The sequence below is a fragment of the Myotis yumanensis genome, unplaced genomic scaffold (assembly GCF_028538775.1).
Source record: "Myotis yumanensis isolate MYYU_CA2020_CCGP unplaced genomic scaffold, mMyoYum1.0.hap1 SCAF_3, whole genome shotgun sequence".
In the NCBI taxonomy this organism is placed as follows: Eukaryota; Metazoa; Chordata; class Mammalia; order Chiroptera; family Vespertilionidae; genus Myotis; species Myotis yumanensis.
The window spans coordinates 84,611,233-84,636,675 of NW_027223754.1; the positions used below are offsets into that span (position 1 = coordinate 84,611,233).

Sequence of the window (25,443 nt, forward strand, 5' to 3'; positions counted from 1 at the left end):
GCTTCTCTCTCCTTATAATCCCTCAGAAAGTTCTAGAATTCTAAAACACATGAGAGACTTTAGAGGCTCGCATAGTTCATCCACCCCTCATTTTGTAGGTGGAGGCCCAGGGTCACGGGAAGGTTAAGAGCCTGTCCAAGATCATGCCAACTTTCACTTGTCCTCTTTCTGGATCCTCTCATAGCCACCAGTGGGTTTTTGAGGGTCAAAGTTCACATGCCCCCCACTTTTGAATGAGTAACTACTACTCAAGCTAAGTGTGGTATATAGGATGTGGGGGGCAGGGAGCAGGAGCAGAGCAGCCGGTTGAGGGCAAGTAGTTATGAAGGAATGGCAGCTACAGGGACAGGTGTCTCTAGAGATCTCAATGATACTTCATCTTAGTAGAGTACATCTTTTAAATTTGCCTTTTATTTCTGAGAAATAAGTACACAGTTGGTCCTTGAACAACATAGGTTTGACTGTGTGGGTACACTTATACATTAATTTTTCAGCAAATATATACATTACTTTAAATGTATTTTCTTTATGATTTTCTTAACATTATCTTTTCTCTAGCTTACTTTATTGTAAAAATACAGTATATAATACATATAACATACAAAATATGTGTTAATCAACTTTATATTATCAGGAAGGTTTCCAATCACAGCAGCTATTAGTAAAGTATTTAAAAATAAAAAGTTATATGTGGGTTTTTTTACTGCATGGGGGATAAGTGGATCCAACCTCCACATTGTTCAAGGGTCAACTAAATGATCACTCCACTTTTGTAGTTATTTGTATTCATTTGCACTCTCCAAGAAATGACAGATTACATCCATACAAAGCACAGATGCCCCTCACATCACCTGGTGTCAGGTTGTTTTAGAAGAAAGTATGAGGGGACTAGAGTTCATCAGGTGAAAATTCCTCTATCATTTGCTCACCTTCCTCTCAGCAGATGTTCTGATATCTATCCAGTAAAAACTTGAAATTATTTTGTGTGTAACCCTCCCCCAACTTCTCCAAACCTACTTATCCATTTAAAGAATTTTTTATTGTCCCTGACAACAGCTCTACCTGTTAGCGAGGCCCAGGGGAATCAATCATCCTGATTAGCCCAGGACTGAGGGAAGTCAGGAAGAGAACTGGAATGAATGAGTGAGTGAATGAATGAATGAATGAAATGTAATTATTTGTTTTTAATGAAAATATCTATAAATAAGGGAGAGGGGGAGAAGTAGGAGGAGGATATTTTACCATCCAGATGAACAAAAGAACAGACAAATTAAATTAAAAGATCTATCTAAAGATGTAGATCCCATTCATCAAAAAGAAAAAGCATGATGGTAAGTTAGGGCAATTTATATTATACTAGGGGCCTGGTGCACGAAATTCGTGCACTGGGTGTGGGGGGGGGGGGGGGTCCCTCAGCCCAGCCTGCCCCCTCTCACATACTGGGAGCCCTCAGGCGTTGACCCCCATCACCCTCCGATCGCCTGATCGGCCCCTTGCCCAGGCCTGACACCTCCGCCAAAGGTGTCAGGCTTGGACAGGGGACGCCCATCTCCCCCCGAACACTGGCTCTGACCCCCGCCCAGGCCTGATGCCTCTGGCCCAGGAATCATGCCTGGGCAGGGGACCCCCATCTCCCTCTGATCGCTTGCTCCACCCACTGCCCAAGCCTGAAGCCTCTGACCCAGGCTTCAGGCCTGGGCAAGGGGACCCTCATATCTCCCCAATCACCGGCTCCGCCCCCCACCCAGGCCTGATGCCTCTGGCCCAGGCATCAGGCCTGGGCAGGGGACCCCCAGCTCCCACCATTCCCAGCTCCGCTCCTGCTACCCACGATCTCTGGAACCGCCCCTGCCAAGACCTAAGGCCTCTGGTGGAGGCATTAGTCTTGGGCAGGGGACCCCCAGCTCCCTGTAATCTCCCGCTCTGCCCCTGTCCAGGATTGCTGACTCCGCCCCTGCTCCCTGCAATGGCTGGTTCTGCCCCTGCCCAGGCCTAACGCCTCTGGCCGAGGCGTTAGGTCTGAGTAGGGGAGCCCCAGCTCCCCACGATTGCAGGCTCCGCCTCTGCCCAGGCCTAACGTCTTTGGCTAAGGCTTTAGGCCTAGGCAAGGGATCCCTAGCTCCCCGGACTGCTGGCTCCATCCCTGCCCAGCTCCCATCACTGGCTCCCCCCCTGCTTCCCGCTATCATTGGCCGGAGCAGCAAAGGTGCCTGGTTCTCTGATCACAGCTGGGGGGCAGGGCAAAGGCGGCCCCCAGGGCCGCCTTTGCCCTGTCCCCAGCTCTTAGCTACCCCCTGGGTTTCCGATCACCATCAGTGGCAGGGGGCTTCTTCCGTCCTTTCCCTTTCACTTCCCAGCATTGTGCCTACATATGCAAATTAGCCGCCATCTTTGTTGGTGGTTAACCGCCATCTTGGCTGGCAGTTAATTTGCATATCGCCCTGATTAGCCAATGGGAAGGGTAGCGGTCGTACGCTAATTACCATGTTTCTCTTTTATTAGATAGGATAAGAAACAGATGACAGTAGTGTTTTCCAACTGTTTTAACTTCATGGCACACATTTTAAAAAATATAAGGGTGAGCAAAAGTAGGTTTACAACTGTAAGTACACAAAACAGTTTATTCTTGTATTATTATTATTATCATAACCCTACTTTTGCCCACCTCTCTATATAATATCTGCAACATAGGATCAAACTGAAGGGAGAAGAGACTTATGCCCAGAAGTGGTCGACTAAGGGACATCTGGACCACAAGAACACCTCAGTCCCCTGAGGGCTGAGAGGTCACTGGTACCCCACTGACCTCTTTGAACTATAGGATTATGGAACTCTGGCATAAAAACATACAGATCTAGCTTCTACTCCACTGCAATTCTGAAATCCACACTCTCCCTAGGTTTCTGATGAAACTAGCAAAACCTAGGCAGTCCAACTCCCTCTGATGAGCCAATATTTCAAAGCTTCCTCTAAGGGTGTTTCCTGCAATGGGACTGGTGTGGTTTCTGTTTACATCCCCACTTTCTGGGCCCAGGTTTACTCCGTATGTACACAGAGTGGCAGGTTGAGCAATGACCTAATGACTTTGGGCAAGTAATCCTAGATCACATTCAGCCTGCATTCAATTGCTAACCTAAAATGAGTTTTACAATAGCAGTAATATATATCCCAAAATTTTAAATTTCAGAAATTTAATAAATTCAGATAAAGTGGTTTTCTTGAAAAATGGGAAGATCTGAAAACTCAGGGGCACTCCCCCCCCCGCCCCCCCCCCCCCCTCCCCGGCCATGGTCACAATCATCTGAGACTGAGGGCCTAGGTCCTGCAGTAGATAGAGTGCTGGCTGCCAGAGTTTAAATCTCATCTCTGCTGCATACAGGTGATCATATTCATGAACTTAACCTCTCAAAATCTTGGTTTCTCATCTTTAAAGACATTATTTTTGTGTGTTAAAAAATGCTTAAAACAGTGGCTAGCACCTAATAATCATCCATCAAATGTCAATACTTTTCTCTCCCACCCCCTTATGTGTGTGGGTAGCATTTCTATTTTTCTTACCTTCCTGGCCCCAGAAGTGTAACTGCTAATCTTGATTGTTCAATAAATGGAGTTTGGCAACCGTGGTGCTTCAAGTTACTAGGTAATAAGTAACTTGTCTACATCCTTTCCTGGGTTGATTGGCTCTATTCCCAGCATGACACATGTCCCTTCTCCCTCTCTAAGCCTCTTTCTCATCCTGCTGAAGCCCATAATGAAACCTGACATCAGGGCGAAGAACACACAGACAGGCCGAGCGCTCAGACTTTCTAATTAAAGGTTTCTGGACAGAAGAAACATGCCCCCCTGTGTAGCCCCTAAGTGTCTCATCTTTTTAATACCCAGCTTTCCCCACAATTTTGCTCTCCAGGTGCACCCCCCGTCCCCAGCACATATCAGGAGAAAATATTTTAGTAATTCAGTGAGCAAGTCAATCAATGAGAGGACATGAATCCATAAGAAAATGTGGGGCTCATTTCCTCACAGAAAGTTGTTTTTAATAAACCAATTTCTGCTGCTAAGCAACCTTGATGATGCCTCTTCCATAAATACAGCTAAATGGAATCCTTGATTGTCTACAGTGGATTAAGTTAAAGCCCTTGTGAGTCAGAAGAAGGTACCAGAGAAAGTTTTACTCAGGCCGTGATGCATGTAAAATATTGCATAACAAAATAGGAGTGGCATGCCCAGGCTGTGCTGTATAAGGCATGCCGTCCTGTTGCTCATGCTTTGCGGGTTGACACTTTTTTGGGAGCTCGCCTGTAAAGACCTGGATTGTTTACTCATGGCTGAGTGAATGGTGTCATGGTGTGGGAGACAGTCTCCTGTTCTCTCAAAACACTAATGATTAAATTGGTGGTTCGATCTTACACCAAACTAAAGGAAGTCCAATGGAACTCCCTGGAAGTGAGAAAGACTTTGCGGTGGACTTGATGTTGCAACTGTCAAATCCACAGCATAGTCATTATGCTAAGGAGATGAGGTGAACCGTGAGCCAGCCAGTAAGAACAGCTGGAGAGTGGTGCCATTTCCCATTGATCCAGTCTCCTGGCTCTGTTGGGAGAGGTAGGGCGGGGGCGGACCAGCCCCAAAGTTCCTTTTACAAAAGTTGACACACTGGCTGGCTACACCTCCCTTTGCTGAAATCATGGAAAATCCTTTGGCGTAGTTTCCTAAGCCTCTAAATATATATTTCACCTAATAAATAAATATGGCTATTTAAGCAAAGCCAATCAGCTAACGTAAAGAACAGCATTTGGAGGAATGAGTGTTTGGAGTGAGGAAAGAGATTTTTGAGAAAATTCATCTTCTTTACAATATCTTCATCACCATCTTTTTTTCTACTGAAGAGTCTAATTAAAAATGTTCCCCTATATTTAAATTAAACTATTAAGCTGCTGAAGATAGAACTACAAGAAGTGAAGAACTGCCATTTTGACTATTCTTTTGGCATCTTTGACTCTTGGCTCTCTTCCTCGCTCCTAATCTCTAACAACATCATCGAGACCTGAAACTTATCACATCAAATCTCCCTGCATCTCTTCCTGCTGCTCATCGCCCTCCAGGATGCAGTGTCCTTCCACCTGGACTATAGGGCAGCCTCTCAGAAAAACTGAGGAGCTTACAGAGATAAGATAGATAACTGCCTCCTGAAATCCACCACACTCTCCTTCCTGCTGGAGAAAGAAAACAAACCCATAGCACCAACTGAATCATACCAGTCGGAGTCAGTGTCAGACTCATGGGCTAGGAAGCCATTTAACTTCACTTTGCTTCCAGGTTTCCATCTATGAAAGCAAATCATGTAACTTTGTCACTACTCATTCCCCAGGACTGTGCTGAGAGGATTTATGAACAAGGTTTGGAGAGCTCCTGGAAGGCGTGGAGAAATCTGATCACTCTGTTCATTATGAGGAAAAATCACCTGAAACCAGGAAGCCATCAACAGTCTGCAGGGAAGGAAGAGATGAAAACACCCTTCATGGGAACATGAAGTCACCTCCAATCTGATGAAAACTGTGCAGTGAGGATCAGCAGAGGGAAGGTGCTATGAATGCTAGTGAAGCTGCAAGAAGCAATGGAGATGAGAAGAGTGAGCTGGTTCCAGGATCCAGTAGATGACAAGCTCTTGTCAGAAATTCAGACAACTTTTCCCACATAATTCCTGCTTCAGACATGTTCTATATGTTGATTAGTATATTGCTTACATGAGTATACAGTTTTCAATATTTATCAAACTATACACCTATTATACAGTATATATAAATTGTATCTTAATTTAAAAATCTACCTATCTATCTAATCCCATTTGAATCAATGAACTGTGCCCATGAGCAACTGTACTCCAATTACCAATTTTTATAACACAAGTCTTCATATTTATATTCAATAAGATTAATGTATGCAAATATGGGTATTCATGAGTCATAATCATAGACACAGTTATTAAAACCAGCTTTATCTCTCATTCTCTAGTAACTTATCTCTGCACATTTATAATGCACTGATAATTATTCAAATGCCAAATGTCTTTGGAATTACCAAAAATAAAATTAAATTGTGAGCAGCAGACTTTTAGTGTTAAATGTTTTACTATATTCTAACTAGAGGTCCGGTGCATGAAATTCGTGCACTGGGGGGGAGGGGTGTCCCTCAGCCCAGCCTGCACCCTCTCCAATCTGGGACCCCTTGGGGGATGTCTGACTGCCAGTTTAGGCCTGATCCTTGTGCGATCGGGCCTAAATCGGCAGTTGGACATCCCTTTCATAATCCGGGATTGCTGGTTCCCAACCATTCACCTACCAACCAGCCTGATCACCCCCTAACCACTCCCCTGCCAGCCTGATCAACACCTAACTGCTCCCCTGCTGGCCCGATTGCCCCCAACTGCCCTCCCCTGCTGGTGGTAACCCCCAACTGCCTTCCCCTGCAGGTCTGGTCACTCCCAACTGCCCTCCCTTGCTGGCTCAGTTACCCCTAACTGCCCTCCCCTGATTGCCTGGTTCCTCCCAACTGCCCTCCCCTGCCGGCCATCTTTGACCACATGAGGGCAGCCATCTTGTGCGAGGGCATGAGGGTCAATTTGCATATTACCTCTTTATTATGTAGGATTCATTAAAAACCGGAAATGGAAATATAACAACTCTATCAGAATATTGGTTTGCCCAAATCATCCTATACTCTTACTAATAAGCCTAATAATAGAGTTTCTGATATGTATGATTTAGACTTTGGGAAAAATAGGTAACAACAGTTATAACTGAATACATGATTAGTTGTTTGGTTTACAGTTCGAATGTAAAGGATACATTCTGCTTAATCCAGACTCATGACTTACTGAGAAAAATCAATGTCTGAAAGAAGCCTGAAGCTGGGTCCTTGCTAAGAAACATTGCACTTTTGTAAAAATCATACATATGTGTGAATTTCAAATTTGTGCATTATCTTTCTAATAGAAACTTTAAATAAACAAAGAAATAACTTATTTGAGAATAGGCAGTAAATATAACAAATCAACTAACTTGCCATCAGTTCAATATTCCTGTCAATATCAGCACAGGCTTAATTGCTAAGCAGTGAGGTATAATCACCACACCACCTTCCTCAGCATCATTAGAGCTTAGGTCATCTGAGGCTCTGAGATTTGCATGCAGCAAATTTATTGAGACTGCTCTAAGGAAAAGCACCTGTGAGGGAGCAGAGAAAACAGGATTGAAAGAAGCTGAGCCCCCTACAGTGGCAACAGAGATCTAAGCTGATCTCAGGAGGAACTCTGAAGATGGACAGAGAATCTACTGATGACCCTCAAGGAGAAAAGGGGGCCAGAATTTATATTCCTACATCAACCCCTCATTGAATGTGGACTGGCCCCCAAAAGAGACTTTGAGCAAGAAAGCTTCCTTTGACACAGGGAGCCATCAGCTGCCAGGAGAAGGAATGCCTCGGACCTTAGGGGAATTTAGTGTTGCTCCACACCATGCATCCACTACAAGCTTCATGATATAAGTCGTTAACATGTTTTCTAATTTCACTCTAGTTCTAGGGAAGAGATACATGTTTATCCCTTTTTACAGTTGGGGAAACTGAGGCTTATGAAAGCTAAGTAACTTACTCCCAAATCAGTACAACCTGAATTCAGACACAGGCTACATGTCTCTAAGGCCCTTGCACTTGAGCAAAACCCTGGATGTAGAGTCACGAGGCCAGGGTTCCCTCCCACTGACCAGCTGTGTAGCCTTTGCCAAGACACAGCTCTTCTTACCAGTAACCTGCCAAGGGTTGGCATTCTCCTGAAGCATTCAGGATGCCCTACAGCATGAAAAAAGTGGGGAGGAAGGAGCAGCTGGACCAGGGCTAGAGGAATGATCCTCCTGTGGACCTGCTTTCCAGGGCTGGTGGTGTCCAGCTATCGATTTGGTGGTGTCTACAGGAGTGGCGAACTTGAGCATCATTGAAGCTGGTGCCAATATTCAAATTACTTTTGGACAATAGTGGTGCCTGCAATCAGATAAATGGAAGGGCTGTCATTCTGGGTTGTTCATCCACCTGGAAGCAGGACTCCAGGCAGTGGGCAGGGGACAGGGAATTTAGCAAGAGCAGGAAAATGTTGAGGGTCCCAGCTGACTGGCACTGATAGGAAGGACTGCAGTCCAGCTGTACTAGTAAACCTTATCCTGGTTTACAAGGCCATGATGATCTTCACCTACAGACATACTTCTCCCACCACAACCACTGCTACTCTTACCTCCTGCTCTGCCCTCAGCTACCCTGAGCTACTTTCCTTTTCTACAGCATATGCAGGTGCTTTCTCAGCTACAGGCTTCTGCCTAGAAGACCCTTCTCCTTGGCTCTCTTTCTTTACCTGACTAACTCCTACTCATCCCTCAGGTGTTTGCCAGGACTCTTCCAAGAAGCCTTCCTTGACCTCCGGTGACTGGGTTAGGTGGTCTCCTGTGTTCTCCCAGATCAGCATGTGTTGGGAGGATTATATAATGACTGGCACATAATGAGCACTCTAAAAATACTGGCTGTCATGAATCTTATTCTTTCTTCCTTGATAGCATTTATCATTCTAAATTGGAGACCACATGGGCTTTGACTGGGCCTAGGCCTTTACTCTCTCTTCAGCATCTGCCAGTTTGCAGAGCACACAAAAATGCCTGATAAATATTTGTTGAAACAATAAAAACCTCAGTTACACAACTGGGTAAACATTGATAGGACAACATGAGGAGGGGGAATGGAAGAGGGTGGCTAGGGCTCTCCTGAAATCTCCCAGAGACTGGCCCACAAAACCAATGTCATTCACCGAGGGTCTGAGCTTCCATCTACATTGGCTGTTGTGCTCAGGATTGTGTAAGCAACAGGGAGGAATCAGGTCTCCTGGCTGAAGACCCTCAGAGCCTATAACTGAGAAGGAAGACAGGGTGGTCATATGGGTAGGCTACTTTTCACACAATGTGATTCAACCTCTCATTTTTTAAAGAAGTGGTGACTCTTTTTAAAAAAATATATTTTATTTATTTTTTTACAGAGAGGAAGGGAGAGAGATAGAGAGTTAGAAACATCAATGAGAGAGAAACATTGATCAGCTGCCTCCTGCACATCTCCCACTGGGGAGGTGCCCGCAACCCAGGTACATGCCCTTGACCGGAATCGAACCTGGGACCTTTCAGTCCACAGGCTGACGCTCTATCCACTGAGCCAAACCGGTTTCGGCAGAAGTGGTGACTCTTATAAAATAAACATAAGATTTGGGGTCAGACACACCTGCAGTCAAACCACTATTCTTTTACCTAGAGCTAAGGGGATAGCTTTAGGCAAGGGCAAGACTTACTAGATTTGAATGCCAGCTCCTCCACTTCCTTGCTGTGTGATATTAGACATCTTATGTAACTTCTCCATGCCTTGGTTTTCTTATCTGTAAAGTGGAGATAATAATTCCTCCTTCACAAGGTTATTAGGATTGAAATAGTTCATAACTGTATAGTTCTTAAAATGGGGCTTGATATATAGTAAACGCTATATAAAGGTTTACCTAATCATTTGTAGTTTTAATTTTTCATCAGAAAAATTGATCTATGTAGAATACTTGATCTAGTGTCTGATATAAGGCATGCTCTCGGTAATTATAATTATCATTATTTCTGTTACTATTACTTCTCTTGTAAGTAGAAAATACTTTCACAGGGTGAACTTAAATAAGTAACAGAAACTTCCTTTCTGTGGATACTTTCGGTTTCTACTGATGATTTTGGGAGAAAAAGAGCTATTTCTGTGTGCTGCTGAGCCAGCCACTGCCCTGATGGTTTGCCTTCGTTCTCTAATGTTCTGAAAACCTTCTTCATGGACCCAAACACTCAATTGCATACCCACTTCTCTGGCAAATGAGCAAAGAAAGGGTGTATTAATTTTCTTGGGCTGCAATAACAAAGTACTACAAACTCGGTCCCTTAAAACAATAGAAAATTGTTCTCTCACAACTCGAATCAAAAATCTGAAACCAAGGTGTCTGCAGAGCCATGCTCCTTCTGAAAGCTCTAGGGGAGAAACCTTCCTCACCTCTTCCAGCTTCTGGCAGCTCTGGATGTTCCTTGGTTTATGGCAGCATCACTCCCATCTCTGTTTTTGGTTCACAGGGCCTTCTCCCTCTGTGTGTCTCTGTCCCAAATCTCCCTCTTCCTATCTCTATTAAAAGATATCTGTCATTGGATTTAGGGTCCATCCTAAATTCTGGAAAATCTCATTTTGCAATCCTTTACTTAATTATATCTACAAAGACACCTTTTCCAAATAGGTTCACATTCACAGGGATCTGGGGTTACAATGTGGACATAGCTTTGGGGACCAGTCATTCAACCCACTATAAGAGGTAACAGGGCTCCAATTTGCTCTAAATAAAATCCATCCCTTTACCTTATTTGAACCTAATTACATCTCCTTTGTCCTTTCCCTTTTCCCTGCATACTCATTCCGGTATCATCCATTCCTCTTTGATTGGGTGTTCACAGCCAGTAGGGCAAGCAAGATATACTGACCAACCAATCTGCTCCTTCCTGGGCTCCCTTGTGGCCCACATCTGCACCTGCTTTCTGCCTTAGGACTCACTGTGGGCAGCACGTTGGATACTTGAGCCCATGAAAGCTTATTCTGCTTGGCCCACCAGGTGCCTTGCAGACAGCCAGGGGAGTCAGATGTCACTCTGGGACCTCGCAATGCCAGCTTGTCCCACCTGGCTTTTCACCAGGGTTGCCTTGGTCACACATCAGGTTTCATAGATGAGGCCAAAGCAGAAGACACTGTTGAGCTGGAACAAGTAGAGGCAGTGGATCTGGGTCAGAGCAGGAATTATGTTTGTACTTAGACCAGACAAATAGGCTTGAAGAAGGAATCTGGGTCAAAAGCTTGGCAGACTGGCAGGAAACATGAGACCTGATAGAGAAATGAAAGTGGAGTTTGGCTTTCCATCCATACTGGCCAGTTCTTGGTTCTTGAAAGTCTGATTGAGGTAGGTCTGTGACATGAAGCATATCATGCAGTGTAAGGGCCAACTAAATTCAGCATATATTCATAGAGCATCTGCTATCTACCAGGATCTAGGAATATACAGATAAGACACAATTCTTGTCTTCAAGTAAATTAAATAGCAGGGGTCACACACATAAAAAACTAATTGTCATAAAATGTGATAACGCTACGTGCACAGTATTATAAGAGGCCCAAAGAAAGAATAACTCATTCTGCCTTGAGTTAGGGGGTGGGTCATGCTAAGGGCACAGAGGAGCTAACATTTGAGTGGGATCTTAAAGAATTCAGTAAGGAGAGTATGAGAAGAGCAACTCAGGAAGTTTACTGTCCAGCTGACCAAGCAGGTGCCTCTCCTTCCCCTCCTTCTTTGTGTTGATTTCATTCAAAACCTAGATCTTGCGTAAAAAGAACCACCTTCACACAAGCACTATTTTTTATCAGCACTATAGAGACATATCTTAAACATATTCTACAAGTGGGCCATGGCCCAGGGAAACAACCAACCAGAAAGGACTCCAGTGGTGAGAAACTAGTTGGGTAGCACTGGCTGAAAGGTAGAGGCCGCACAGCCACTGCTACTACTGTTCTGCATGTGTAGTAAACTTGAGGGTATCAGCACCTTACAATGATGCATCACCATTGAGATTATCGTGTAGTCTATTTAGAAATCTTTCTTATTTAAAGTGTTTTCCATTTATTTTACCTATAATATTGATGTTTCTCAAAACCCCCAAGATGCCAATCTCAGAAAAGGCAAAGAAGCTATTGCTCATTACTCCTGGTTCCATATTGTTTCGGTATGTAAGGAATATCTCTTTGAACTTTCTTGTGTCTTGCAACACAACATCTTTATAATTAGTAGTGATATTTTAAAATTGGGGCATCTTCATGGAGTATTAATTTTATCTAATTATTATTAGGTCGTATTTAAGTGACCTAAATGGGTAAGTAGGTTTAAATGTATACCAATGTTTTAATTGATTTCTTGTTAAGAGAGAGAGGAAGGGAGATGGATAGAGAGATAGAAACATCGATGAGAGAGCAACATCAATCGGCTGCCTACTGCATACCCCCCACTGGGGATCAAGTCCTCAACCTGGTCATATGCCCTGACCAGGAATCAAACCAGTAATCTCTTGGTTCATGGGTGGAAGCTCAACTACTAATCCACACCAGCTAGGCAAATGTATCCCAATTTTAAAACAAAGATGGATATATCTCATTCAGCATTTTACACACACACACACACCGGTATTCCTTGCTTTTTGAAAGTTTGTTAGGTCACTTTGCTTTTACCAAAGACCTACATTAGTACCTGTTTTTGCTAACTGAAAGAAATCCAAAGAGGATTTTCACTTTAATGGGAAAAAAAGAGAAAACAGTGATCAGCATTTGTTTTGTAACTAGAAGGCAGAGCACATCCAGGCATTGGGAGTGGCACTGCTTTTATTATATGTTATTTTAGGTTTTATGTGTTATTTGGTATGATTTGGTAAGTTATTTTTAGGGTCTGGGAACACTCAAACATGTTTCCATATAAATTAATGGTAATTGCTTCCTCGCTCTGCATCATTTCAGTTTACCAAAGGTCTCATAGGGACACTCCACTTTTAGATAGTGGGGGAAACTTGTATATCTATGTAGATCAGCATTGAATAAAATTCAAATAAATTTTAGAATGAAAACAACAGACCACAAAGAATATGAAAGAATCCAGACACAAAAGATTATACACACTATGTGAACCCATTTACGTGACATTCTGAAAAAGGCAAATTATAAGAATAAAAATTGTATCTGGTTGCCAGGGTCTGGGAGTGGGAGAAGGAAATTGATTTCAAAATAACATAAGGAAATTTGGGGATGATGGCATTGTTCTATATGTTGATTGTGATGGTGGTTACATAATTGTACATATTTGTACAATTCAACCAACTATACACCTGAAAAGGATCAATTTAACTGTTTGGTGAGGCTCCCTTTTCAGGCTAATTCATTGCTACATCTGTTCTTTCTTATATGCTTTTAGAAATACCTGAGAGAGAAGTTTGAGATTTATCCAGCTGTAGTTTTTTTCTCTCTAAAAGAATGGGTTTTTAGTCTGATTCTGAGTGAGATGGGCCCCAAGATCTTGAACAATTTAAACTTGAACGATCATTTCAGGAATAGGAAGTATAGAGCACTTTCAAATGAATGTAAATATCAACAAACTTACACACATAATTATTTATTTCAGTTTCTCCTAAATTTCTTTACTTGTGAAATGTTCACTTGCTGCTGTATATCACATAAGGCATGTGTATCAGTTGTATCACTTTTCTGTGGTAGTTTTCTGGGTGGCTGAAACAAATTTATTTTCTCACTTTTTAGAAGCTAGAAGTCTGGGATTAAGGTGTCAGTAGAGTTGGTATCTTGAGGCCTCTACCTTGGCAGGGCCACATGCGGCTCTTTGGCCCCTTGAGTGTGGCTCTTCCACAAAATACCAACTTCTGCACATGGGGCACGAAGTTTCAATCGTACTGTACGTGCGCGCCCGCACGTGGTATTTTGTGGAAGAGCCACACTCAAGGAGCCAAAGAGCTGCATGTGGCTCGCGAGCCACGGTTTGCCGACCACAGAGATAGATGGTCATTTCTCTCTTCCTTATGCCTTCACACCGTCTCCTCTATGTATGTGTCTGTGTCCTAATCTTTTCTTCTTACAAGGACACCATTTATATTGGATTAAGGACTATTTTAATGACCTTATTTTAACATACTTACCTCTTTAAAGACCCTATCTCTAAATATAGTCACCTTCTCAGGGGTTAGGACTTCAGTATAGGAATTTGGGGAGGACACAATTCAGCACATAACAGCATGCCTGCCAGCCCTTCCTTCCTCCATCATCCCTGCAGCCATGCTGCCTCTCCCAAAATGTAACTTCCTCTCTGACTTTTTTTTTTTTTTACCTTTGTTACCTCCATGCACAGGTCAAACATTTTCAACAGGTAGAAGGAAACCTAAGATATGCTAAGGATGCCATGGCACCGTATGCAGGCCCAGGTGGAAAAGGGTGTCATTCAATGTTTTGCTTTGTCTGCTTGAGTATATTCCTGCAAATCTTTTTCTCAAACGGTTATATGGAGCAGCTTTGGATTCTCAAACTAAATCGGGAATGTATTGAACATGTTGAGCAGAAAGACAGTGCACATAGCCTTGTACTTGCTGTGACCTCACATATAAACGGTAAGAGATGGAATAGCAAATCTGCAGCTAGGCAGCAACAGTCCCGTTTTTAACCCAGCTTCTGCATGGGTAGTTAGTGGTCAGACAAGTCAGGTCCTAAAGTAATTTATCTCTGAGCAGTGGAATCATTTCAAGCTGAACATATTTCTCTTACCACTGAAAGGCAGGGAGGCTTATTGAACTTCTGGCAAAAGGGGCACCAGCTGCTGGCTCTGCTCCCTCTACCACAAGGCAGTGTTCCCAGACAGCTCCGCAGAACCGGAAGGAAGTCTCTCCTTCGGTATCCTCACGGTCTCATCGAGCAGCAAAGGGAAACATAAATAGATCAGATTGTATGTATAAAAACAGTTGATGCAAACACACACACACACACACACACACACACACACACAAATAATTGATGCAGACTCTGCACTTCTAGGTTCAACTTTTGAGCAAACTTAATACTAACAACTCTTCACAATTACACTAGAACTAAGAAGTGATGAGCCTGGCAAGGCTCAAATGAAGGTCAGTGAAAAACAGAAGATGAGGATGATAAAGGCGAAGGGACCTAGAGAAGAAGGAAGGCAGAAACATTTCAGGTTGTAATAACATAGGAACAGAGTAATAGTCACAGTGCTCGCTACCCTTTATTGAGGGGCTCTTTTCGTGCAAGCCCTGCACCAGGCTCCCTACATGTTGTGGGCCCGATCCTAGAACAGCACTGCCATGTGCCTCTTATGATCCCTTGTTTGCAGACAAGAACAGTGAAGCTTTGTAACACAGTAAATCATAACCCAAGTTCCAACTTTTCCCTTCCACCCAAGCCCATTCTCTTCTGCCAGCCATGATAATGACCACTGATTCATTAATAGTTAATCATATTGAGTAAAGCGAATGAACTTTGATAAACTGAACACAGTTGATTCCTAAGGATGGTTCACTTCTTCGCTAGTGATTTTTTCAATTTTTTAAATAAAGTTCAAATAAACCATATCATAGATTCTGTTAAGGGGGGGAAATTGATTTTTGAACCCAAACCTCTGAGGTCCAAAGTGGGCCATCTCTGCTAGAGAGTGTGGCCCCTTCATTGAAATGGGTATGATTTGCCCTTTCAGCTCACCTTGCAGCAGTTGAGAAGGTGTGATCTCTCCATGGATGGGCTTTCTGTCTAATGGGAGGCAGGACAGACTGGGTTTCTGAACAGGAAGTGCATGGATACATTTGATTACAATATCCCCAGTGTGATGAGGGAATCGCTGTAATGCATAGAGCAAACAGCAAAGTTAGTAGGGAGAATTGGGAAGAGTCTAGAAGGAAAAAAACAAAAAACACCTGATGAAGGATAGTGAGTAGAAGAGGAGAAGGAGCCCTGAGTGGTGGCAGTGTTACAAGCTGTTTGGCATAGACACTGAACAGAGCACCTAAGCATGAATGGGTCCAAGTAATGAAGCTTTTAATCCCTGGGGTGGAGTCTGAAATTTCCAACCAGACCTGCCCTAACTCTGGTGCCTTGAATTTTGAGTTCCCACCAGCTGTGATTCAGACCTGGTATTTTCTTGGGTGGGGAGGGGGTAGGGCAAATGACTAGGTCAGAAGGGAAAAGAATGACTGGCAACCATTATCCCCACAGTTCTGGAGAAGGGGATCAGCCTGCCTGGCCCTGCCTTCCACTCTGACTCACGCTGCTGCTGTCATAGTGCCTGTGACTCACCAGCCTAGAAACCCAGGAATCAAAACTGAAGAATTTTACCCCAAAACTAATTTTAGAACACACTCCCCTGCTCCATCCCATTGCCAATGGTTTGGGTCAGGCCCTCATCCTGCCTCATTTGGACCAAGTGCCTCCTAACTGGTCTTCTTGCCTCCAGTCTACCCACTACAGTTCATTCTCTGAACTACTACCTGCATGATCTTTCGGAGAAAGAAGCCAATCCAGTCATTCCCCTGTTGGCTATTGCTAGAGCAGTGGTTGCCAACTGGAGGATCCCCTCAACTCCAAGAACCCAGGAGCAAAATTGCACATTTATGCCACATGGCAGAGGCAGTGAGTGATAAACACATATTCCGCACGCATACCCACATGGTCCAGCCTCCCTTGCAGTTAGGTTGGGGCATGCGACTTGTTCTGTTCTATGAACTGTGAGCAAAAGTGACAACGTCATTTCCAGACTGAGATAAGGTGCCTCTACTGTGCCCTCTCTTCCCCTGACACAGGGACCTTGAAATAAATGTTCTCAATGGCTTTCTTATAATATGGAGAAGGGCTTTCAAGCCCACAGTGCCTCACTTAACAAGAATAAGCCTTCATGTGTTAAGCCACTGAGATTTGGGGGTTTGTCTGGTGCAGCAGCACACCCATGATATGGCTCCTGTTCTCCAGAATAGTATTTTATCCACTCATTTTGGTAACGCGCTATCGCTCATGCTTATCTATGGCTCTGATTGGAAGTTATAGAAGTTGGATGACTTTTTTCAAATGGAAAACACATTAATTAGTTACTTCTTAATAACGGCAGTATTTGGGTGAGGTTAAAAAAAATCTATGAAGACATGATCTATTGAAAAAGAGGTATAAAAAGGGAGTTCTTAAGAGTGAATAATGGGGACCACTGGCTTGCAGGATAAAGTCCCAAACATGAAGCTATGTCAAAGCAGAGGAGGCACAAAAGCCTTTCTGGTTTTGTTGGCAATGGCTTCTTGTTTCCCTGTGTTTCCCTCAACCTGGACCTCAACTTCTTATTATTACCCTACCACACATTGTCTTTCCATGTGACCTTGCTCTTGCAAACACTAGAGCTCATCCTTGTCCTGTGCAACTACACTTTATCCTTCAAGACCCAGATGAAATGTCACCTTCTTGATTAAGTTTTCATCTTCCTCAACCATGATCTCAGTCATAGCACCTCTTTCATAATATTAGGGTTTTATTTATGCATCTCTGACTCTTCACTAACATACAAGCTTCTCCTGCACAGATAGTGATTCATTTTCATCTCTGTGTTTCCAAATCCCTACAATAGTACCTGGCATACGAGAGATGTTTACCAACCAGTTTTGGGCATCCTCCTATGTACTTGTGGTTGGCGAGCCACATGTGGCAATGGATAAACTATCCATCCAAGTGGTCCCTTGCTGTTCCTCAGGCATGCAAAGTCTACTCTCTCTGCAGAGCCCTCACAGTTGCACCTACCTCTGCCTGGGACTCTCCTCCCAAACCTCACATAGCTCTCTCTTCCTCTCATTAGTCAGGTAGGCATCTCCTTCTCAGAGAGAGGCTTTTCCTGTTCACTCTTCCCTCTCTCTCCTTACTCTGCTTTATTTCTTCATAGTACTCATCAACTGACATTATATTTTGCATTTGTTGTTTATTTTGTTTGCTGTTTGTCTCTGAAGTAGATTATATAAGCTCTGTGAGTCCAAAGACTTAGTCTTGTTCACTGTACAAGACTAGTTCCTGACACAAAGTGGGTACTCCAAAACTCTCTTTAGATAAATCAATAATAAAGTTAATATACTTTAAGAAATCACATCTGAAACTCAGCCTCACGTTCTCGTATTCTTTCTTCATAAAGCTTTAGAGTGAGAGAGGAATTTAGAGGGTTTACTTTAGCCCAGAATTCTCATTCAACCGAAGAGGAGACAGGTAAATGACACCTGTGCATTGCTAAAGCTAGACTCCTTTTCTGACTTCTGAGTTTCGACCCTTAGCACAATGGCTTAAATGTGGTGAACATTCAGTTAATCAACAACTGTTAAAGTGAGTTCAAACTAGAAAATGGTGAACAGAGTTTTGTGCCTGTGTATATAGCTTTCTCTCCCAAAATTAATTGAGCTCAGAGGAGCTGGACTTCTAGAGAGGTTACTTGAAATGGCAGAGTTGTAACATCTAGGGACCCGGCTCTCACCCTGGACAGATGGGCCTGTTGGCTAGAGACAAACCAATTAACCACACCAGCACCCAACCCCCCAGCCTGGAAGCCCCCAAACTTGCTGGCACAGTCAGCTGCTCACTAAAGGATGTTAAGGGGGAAAACAAAATAAAACAAACAAGCAAACACTAAAAAAAAAAAACTTAAAGAAAACTTTTTTTGAGCACAAACGTAGACCAGATGACTACCAGGCAAAAAAAGGAACACAGTATCAGCTCAGTGAGGTAGGCAGTGATGAAGAGTGGCCCGGAACCTAAAGCTCATTCTCTTCTCAACTACTGTGCACTCTGGGTAAGTTACTTAAATTGCCTAAACCTTCACTTGTAAAATAAATCCTATAGTAAAAATAACCAGTGTCTCATCACCAAGTTCTTGACACATATTCAAGGACTATAAGCCCTAAATGACATATGTTAGTAGTGCAAGTTGCCAGTCAAACAATGCCTTCCACAATAGAGGAAAATACATAATGAAACCCTCGTTTGGTAGAAACTAACAAAACTGCTCATATTACTTCTTCATCTCTCCTTTAGACAGAAAATCATTACCTATTCTATATATTCTAAGCATATTTCAGCTTATGCCCTCAAACAGTCAGAAGCACAAAGAGCTTTTGGCCAAATTAGATGATTTCATAGCTTGATGTATAGTTGTCTACTATAAACTAAGGTACCACCAGTCCCCTCATCTGCAGCCATGGCAGATAACCTCTGTGACCACAGGTTCCCAACTGTGAGCCAGGAGCCCACCTCTCAATCCCACACCATTCAAAGAGCTGTTGCTAGTTAGTTGGAGCTCACACTTGAAATGAAATGATTCACAATCCTAGGGTTTATTTGTATAAGGTCAGGACCCAAATCTGTCCTAACTCTTGTATCTATCTCTGAGTCACATATTTCTGAATGAAAGATAGTTGTATGTCTTGCAGTTCTTTCTTTTTCTCTCTCTTTTCCTTTCTTTTTTTCTGTCTTTTATTTTTCTCTAAACATACAAGGCAGAATACAGAATTTAACCATTATTTCCCAAAGAACTGAACACTAAACTATAAATTTTCAAGTCCCCTATGATCTGGTATCTCTGCCTCTTTCTTTTCCTATGAAACAAAGCCAGTCTGTGTATAGCAGTTTCCTTAAGTTGTGTGTTCAATGTACATGGCTGTGCAATGTTTTGGTGAGTCACTAGGTGGCATCTACTGGAGGGACTCAGAAAACTATCCCAGAAGTGCTTTTTTAGAGCACTCTATGTTTTCCCATGCTGGCTGCCATTGTCTGGTGGGTGTATTGGAGTTAATTCATTGCCATCTGTCTTTATTTTGCTAACTTACTCAGTCAGACGCCATACAATTGAGTTCTGCAAATGTCGGCTCTCCAGTACAGCAATTATGAAGTCTCTTTCTAAACAATGTCACCGCAAGGCATTCTTCCTGACTTTCAGAGAACTTGAAGCATACAGTCTCATTTTGATTTGCTTTGCTCATAGTTCTCTTCATCTTAAAAGATTAAGAAAAACTGGTCTGAACTCAAAGCCACAACAAGACATGGCTTCTCTTTCCAATCTGAGAACAAGCCAGTCGACATGATCCTATTACATAAAAACCAATTGCAGGGCACGTGGGCTATGCTCACACAGGCCACATGAGCACCACCATCTCGGAGTGCATTTTGTGGTTGTTGTTGATGTTGTCATTTTGATATTTGAGGGGCTGGTGGGAGGGATGAGGAATGAAGCATGTGGCAGCAAGTGCAGAAGAAAGAAAAAAGGAAAGAGAACGAGTGAGATGATATTTGAATGACATCTTTCCATTGCTGTTCCAAAAGAGAAATGAATTAATGATCTCAACAGCCTAGAAATGGTGTCTGTCCTTCCATTGCTTGTTCGTTCATTTATTCATTCATTCATTCCTTCATTCTGCATCAAAGACCTATACCTCTGTGCCAGGCACTATATTAGATGTTCCAGATATAGCTGGGGTCAGGTCATCAAGAGTCATTGCCCTCTTGGAGCTTACAATCTACAGGAAGAAAGATATTAATCAAGTAACACAAGAGTGACAGCTGTGGTGAAAGAGACACCCGTGGTGTTGCACAAGCACATAATAGGGGCCCTCACCTAGTCTGAGGATCCTGAAGTAGGTGAAGATGCAGGGGTTTTTAGATTATCATTCTTTTTATACTCCCATGTGCTAAGTATTCTGCTTTGCAATTAGCCGGTGCTACATTAGTATTTGGTGACTAAATGGCAAGTTTTGTTGGTCATGGAGTGAGAAAGATCCAACAGAATGAGAACCACAGTGAGAACACAGCCCACTGCCAGAAGAAGAGTTAAGAGTGTTTCTGACACAGCATAGCTTTCAGCTTTCCCTGCTCTGTTTGCCAATCCTTTAGCTATGGCTTGTTTTACCTTACAACCTACTTCCTCCTTAAGCACTTGTTTTTGCCCTTATTTCTCTACCAAAATTATATTAAGATCTCTTTCCATTTTTCATTTTTTATTTAAGTCCATTTTGTTCAAAGTCTTAAAGTACCGCCCAACCAAAAGCGATTAAACATTAACATAGTGGTTTACACTGCTTAGAGTAGTTCTCCAGATTTGAGTTACTAATTTTTAGAAAATTTAAGGAAAAAAAAATGAAACCTCCTACCATGCTTATTTGCCTTCTCCATTGCATTCCTGTACTTTCAGGAGTCCACTCTACAGGGTTTCAGCTATAAATAAAGCAAAGGGAGCCCATATCCTGATGCACTGGCATATGAGTCAAGTAAAGACCTGTGGTTTTTAGGAGCTGTAAGCTCCCTGCGTTTGGTTATAGATTCTGGAATAGATGAACACTGCAGGAGTTTGATGTGGTCCCATTACTTACCAGTGCATTTGTGAATGATCCAGTCTCATAGGGCTTTATCTTGACACCCATATTTATTTGTCATTAAATATTTGCGGTCAGAGTCTTTTAAAGGTCATTCTTTGGAAAATTGTACCAACAGGTAGTTGGAAGACCAATCCCAGCTGCAGCAATAACACAGGAAAATTTTATTTTGCTTTTATTCAATTTTATCAAACTTCTCCCCGAGGCTGACTTCTGGTTGGACGGCAACGGTCCTTCAGGAAGTGAGGTTCTCCTGTGTGAACGCCTTAATGATCAGAAGGTTCTGGTGGGGCTGGAGGGCATCCTGGGAGAGTGACTTGGTTGATGTGTGGGGCCCTGGGTAGAACTGCATGCCCTCTTGTTCCTACCTCTCGGGGACCTACCTATACCATAGACCTGATGGGATGGGAGGTGCAGAGGGCAATGAGGATGAAGAAGAAGAAGAAAATTTTCCAGAGCCACGTGCAAACATTGGAGAGTCAGACCCTTGCAGTGGTCACAGCTGTTACCATGGAAACCCCTGAGAAGGGTGCTGAAAGCCACTAGACGTAGCTCTGGCAATGTTCCTCCATTTGACCTCTCTTTATGCTTAACATAACTGGTCAAACTAATTCTGGAGACATTTTCTTTCTCAGCTTATGTGACCTGAACCCTCCTGTTTCTTCTCCTTTTACCCCGAGTGACCTTTGCCAGCCTCTGCAGATACTTGCTTTATCCCCTTCATTCAATCATTAACCATGGTCATAAAAGCTTTGGTCTAAGAACCTTTGCCTTCCTTCTCCTCTCTTTTCCAAGACATTCCTCCATTTCCTTGGTTTGAGCTACAAAGTGTCTAGAAAAGAGAGAACTGGGATTTAGCACAAGCAGGGAGAAAACTACTGTTATTGATTTTTTAAAATTTTTTTTTAGTGCTTACTATGCCCCTTGCAGGACCTGGTGCCTCGGTCCACCCCTACATTTACCCCACAAGGGAGGTGTGTCATTATCCTTTGTCCTTTGGTACAGTTGTTTCTTTGTCTGAAATTCTTTTTCTTCCTCCCTCCTCTTATTTTCCAAATTTCTACTTCTTTTCAAAACCCAGTTTAATTATCATTTCCTCTGAGGCATCTCTCTTAACTCCCCAGGCCGCATATATCTCTCTGTCTGAGTTCCATGGCACTAGTGGCACCCTATTAGATCATTTACCACATTATATTACACAGCACAATTTACAAGTATCCCTACTCCCCAGAGTTGTCTTTGAGTGCTAGAGAACATGAGGTGATCTCTTCTGTGTTGGCATCCTAATATCACAGGGCCTCACAAATAGATGCTTAAAAAACCTTCATTTGTCATATGATAGCTAGCCTTTGTTACTTCCATGCAGTCTCACAATAACTCTGTAAGGTAGTCATTATCTGCATGTTATGGATGAGGAGAGTGAAGGTTAGAGAAGTTAAATGCATTGCCAAGAACCATGCAAGCGGAATCGGGACATGAACCATCAGAGATTGAAGTCAGGGCCCACACTCTGCTACATGGTCACCCTATGGCTGTGGTAGCCCTGCAGCTGCCGCCACACAGTGAACAGAGAAGTGTTAAATGAAATACAAATACTCAAGGCAAATTATAAAGGTATCATCCTCTCTCACAAGAGTCACTCCCCACCCTGGCCATGGTTAGAGCATTGGCCTGTTGACCAAAGGGTCTCAGATTCAATTCCCAGTCAAGAGCATATACATCAGTTGCAGGTTCCCCAGCCCCTTTGGGGGTGTGTGCAGGAGGCAACCACTGGGATGTGTCTCAGGTCAATGTTTCTCTCTCTCTCTCTCTCTCTCTCTCTCTCTCTCTCCCTCCTCCTTCCCTTCCACTCTCTCTAGAAATCATTGGAGAAAATATCCTCTGGTGAGGATTAAAAATAAAAAGAGTCACTTCCCTACACGTGTCCATCATTTTAAACCAAGTAATTTTGTTTCTGCCCTGGCCCATTTAACTATTTTGCCTTTAGATCTTTGCCCAAGCCAGTCTTCTGTTTTGAACACCTGTTATATATCAGGAACAGAGCTGGGTTCTGGGAATACAGAGATTAAAGCTTTGGTCTCTGAAACTCATAGATTAGTGGAGAGACGGCTGAAAGGGCAATTACAAGGCATTATAATCGTGGGAGGCAATTGAGAGGAAAGCCGGGTTGCTATGGAAGCACATAGGATGTCCTCCTCCCACGTCTCCAGTAATCTCATCCCCCGGCTCTCTCCCTGGCTCCACTCACCTCCCCCAGGGTGCTTTCTATGTCAGCCCCTTCATTTGCTCCCCTCAGGCCTTCCTCCTCATGTATGCCGTCAAATTGTTCTACACTTACCTATATTTTCAGATCCATTCACCTACAAAAAATATTTCTTTGAACTTGGCCTCTTCAACTAGTGATGGGGGAGGAGAGGATAAAAGAAAACAAAATTAAAGGAAGGGTGCGCCTACCTGGGAAGACTATATCCCAGAGGAGAAAAACAATGTAAGGGAAAGGCATGGATGACTTTTGTTGGACTCCACTCCAATTATACCCTTTGGTGGTAGGGGATTGTGCCCAGAAGAGAAAGGGTCATATGCAACTCAATTTGATCTACTAAACTTCTGTAGTCCAACAACTTTCTGAGGGGCCCCCTAAAAGAGAAGCTTACAGAAGGCAAGATGTTGTTTCCACACAGTTAGACTAACCATGGAGCAAATGAGACACAGTCTCAGAACTCGCAGTGATACCCGAGGGGGCTAGGGCTGGGAAAGGAGGACCAGGTCCCATGGGGGACACAGCTGAGCAAACAAAATTTGATCCTAGGAGTTGACAGTCACATTCATGTTTAAGGCTAACGTAGCCTGAGGAACATTCACCGTAGCCCAGTTGTGTCTCTGAAATGATTTACCAATCAACTAAGGAGAAACAGGCTCCACAAGATGATCCCAGGGAAAACAGAACAGCCAGCCAGGTTCACCTGGCCTAGCTGGTCCCACCAGCTTCCCCACCAACCTGCTGGAAAAACCCTGTCATTCCAGCACCTGGATAAAGATACTTGGTTGACATGGAAACATGTCAGCAACATCTATGGCTCAGCTTTCTTGCTCGCAGGTCCACATGTTCCTCTCTGGCTCTAAGCCCCTTTCACACCAGCCTTCATTTCTCCACTTCAGTCGCCTCAGTGGGCTGAGGCAGCCTCTGTTTTCCTCACAGTCCCGAGGAGCAGGTGCTGGGATTTGGGCTGTGATGTTTGTCCTTGCCTGGAGCAGCCTCCCATGCCTGAAACTCCCTGGCCACAGGGGATATCATTTTATGTAACAGTTTCACAGGGTTGGAGGCTGGTAAGGAGAAGAGAAACATGGAAAGAGGAGATGTCACAAATCACTAAAGTCACCATAGCTTTGGGACAGAGGTGCAGAGACTTGGCAAAGTTACAGAGATCTAAATGCTGGGCTGTGCTTATTAAGTCGGCCTGTGCATTGAGCTAAGCAAACAGATCCCCTGTCTCCTTGGCAACCAGAATACAAGCATGCTCTACCTGCATTATCTACTCTCTTTGCCAAAGTCAGTGCATAATTAGAGGAGAAAAAACATAGGTGTAACCTTTCTCTTTCATCTCTCTCTGGCCAAGAGTTTACCTACTCAACCTTGTTAACACCTCACTTGTCAAATTTATCAGCCATGCCTTTTGATGGAAAGCTAATATAGCTTTGCCTCTCCCTGTCAGTTAACATTCTTTGGGAGACTGATAAAATCAGCTTGGAAGGTTTTTCTGGAAAGCTCTATTTATAGAGACACACCTAGGTGACCATCCATGCTAACTATAAATAGCCTCCTTTGTGTGGAAGGGGTAGGGCCATGTTGTCACTATCTTGGACAAGAAGGAGAGGCCTCCCTCCTCCTGATGTTTGCTGTCAGGGCAGATAAGACAAGCTACATCTGTTACAGGGTGTTTGGTGTAAACCCAGCACAAGGATGTGCCTAATAAGTGGGATCATCTCAAGGATATGGGAGGCAGTGACTTCTTAACACTTAGGGACCCAGGGGCACAGTCTCCTGAGATAAGCAGCAACCAAGATAAAGACAGCAGTCCTGGGAAGCTGGAATCTCAGCCGACTGTCCTCACCACCATAGTCCCAGAGCCAGTGAGGAGGATGGTCAGTATGGCAGGACAGTGTCCTGACTGGGCACAAAGGGTCTACAGGGTGGCATTTACAGTGAGTGCTCACCTTGAACACGGTGCATATTCACACACCTGTGCCCTTACATACACAAGTTAGAGCCGTTCAGGGTACAGGAGGAAAGGACGGGAACCACGTGGGGAGAGAGGAAGAGAATAAACAGGAGTAAGGGGCCCCAATTCTTCAAAAGAAAGAAGAAGCAAACATG

At 43.5% G+C, this 25,443-nt stretch overlaps 1 long non-coding RNA gene across 2 annotated transcripts in view; it reads left to right on the top strand.

Annotated features, from left to right (window-relative positions):
- LOC139005057 (uncharacterized) overlaps window positions 1-6,054 on the top strand; it is a 231,023-nt gene extending 224,969 nt beyond the window's left edge. For both annotated transcript variants that reach the window (XR_011470637.1, XR_011470636.1), the window contains exon 3: window positions 5,369-6,054. This is a non-coding gene — a long non-coding RNA (uncharacterized lncRNA). The remainder of the gene's footprint in view (window positions 1-5,368) is intronic.
- Window positions 6,055-25,443: the final 19,389 nt, after the last annotated feature.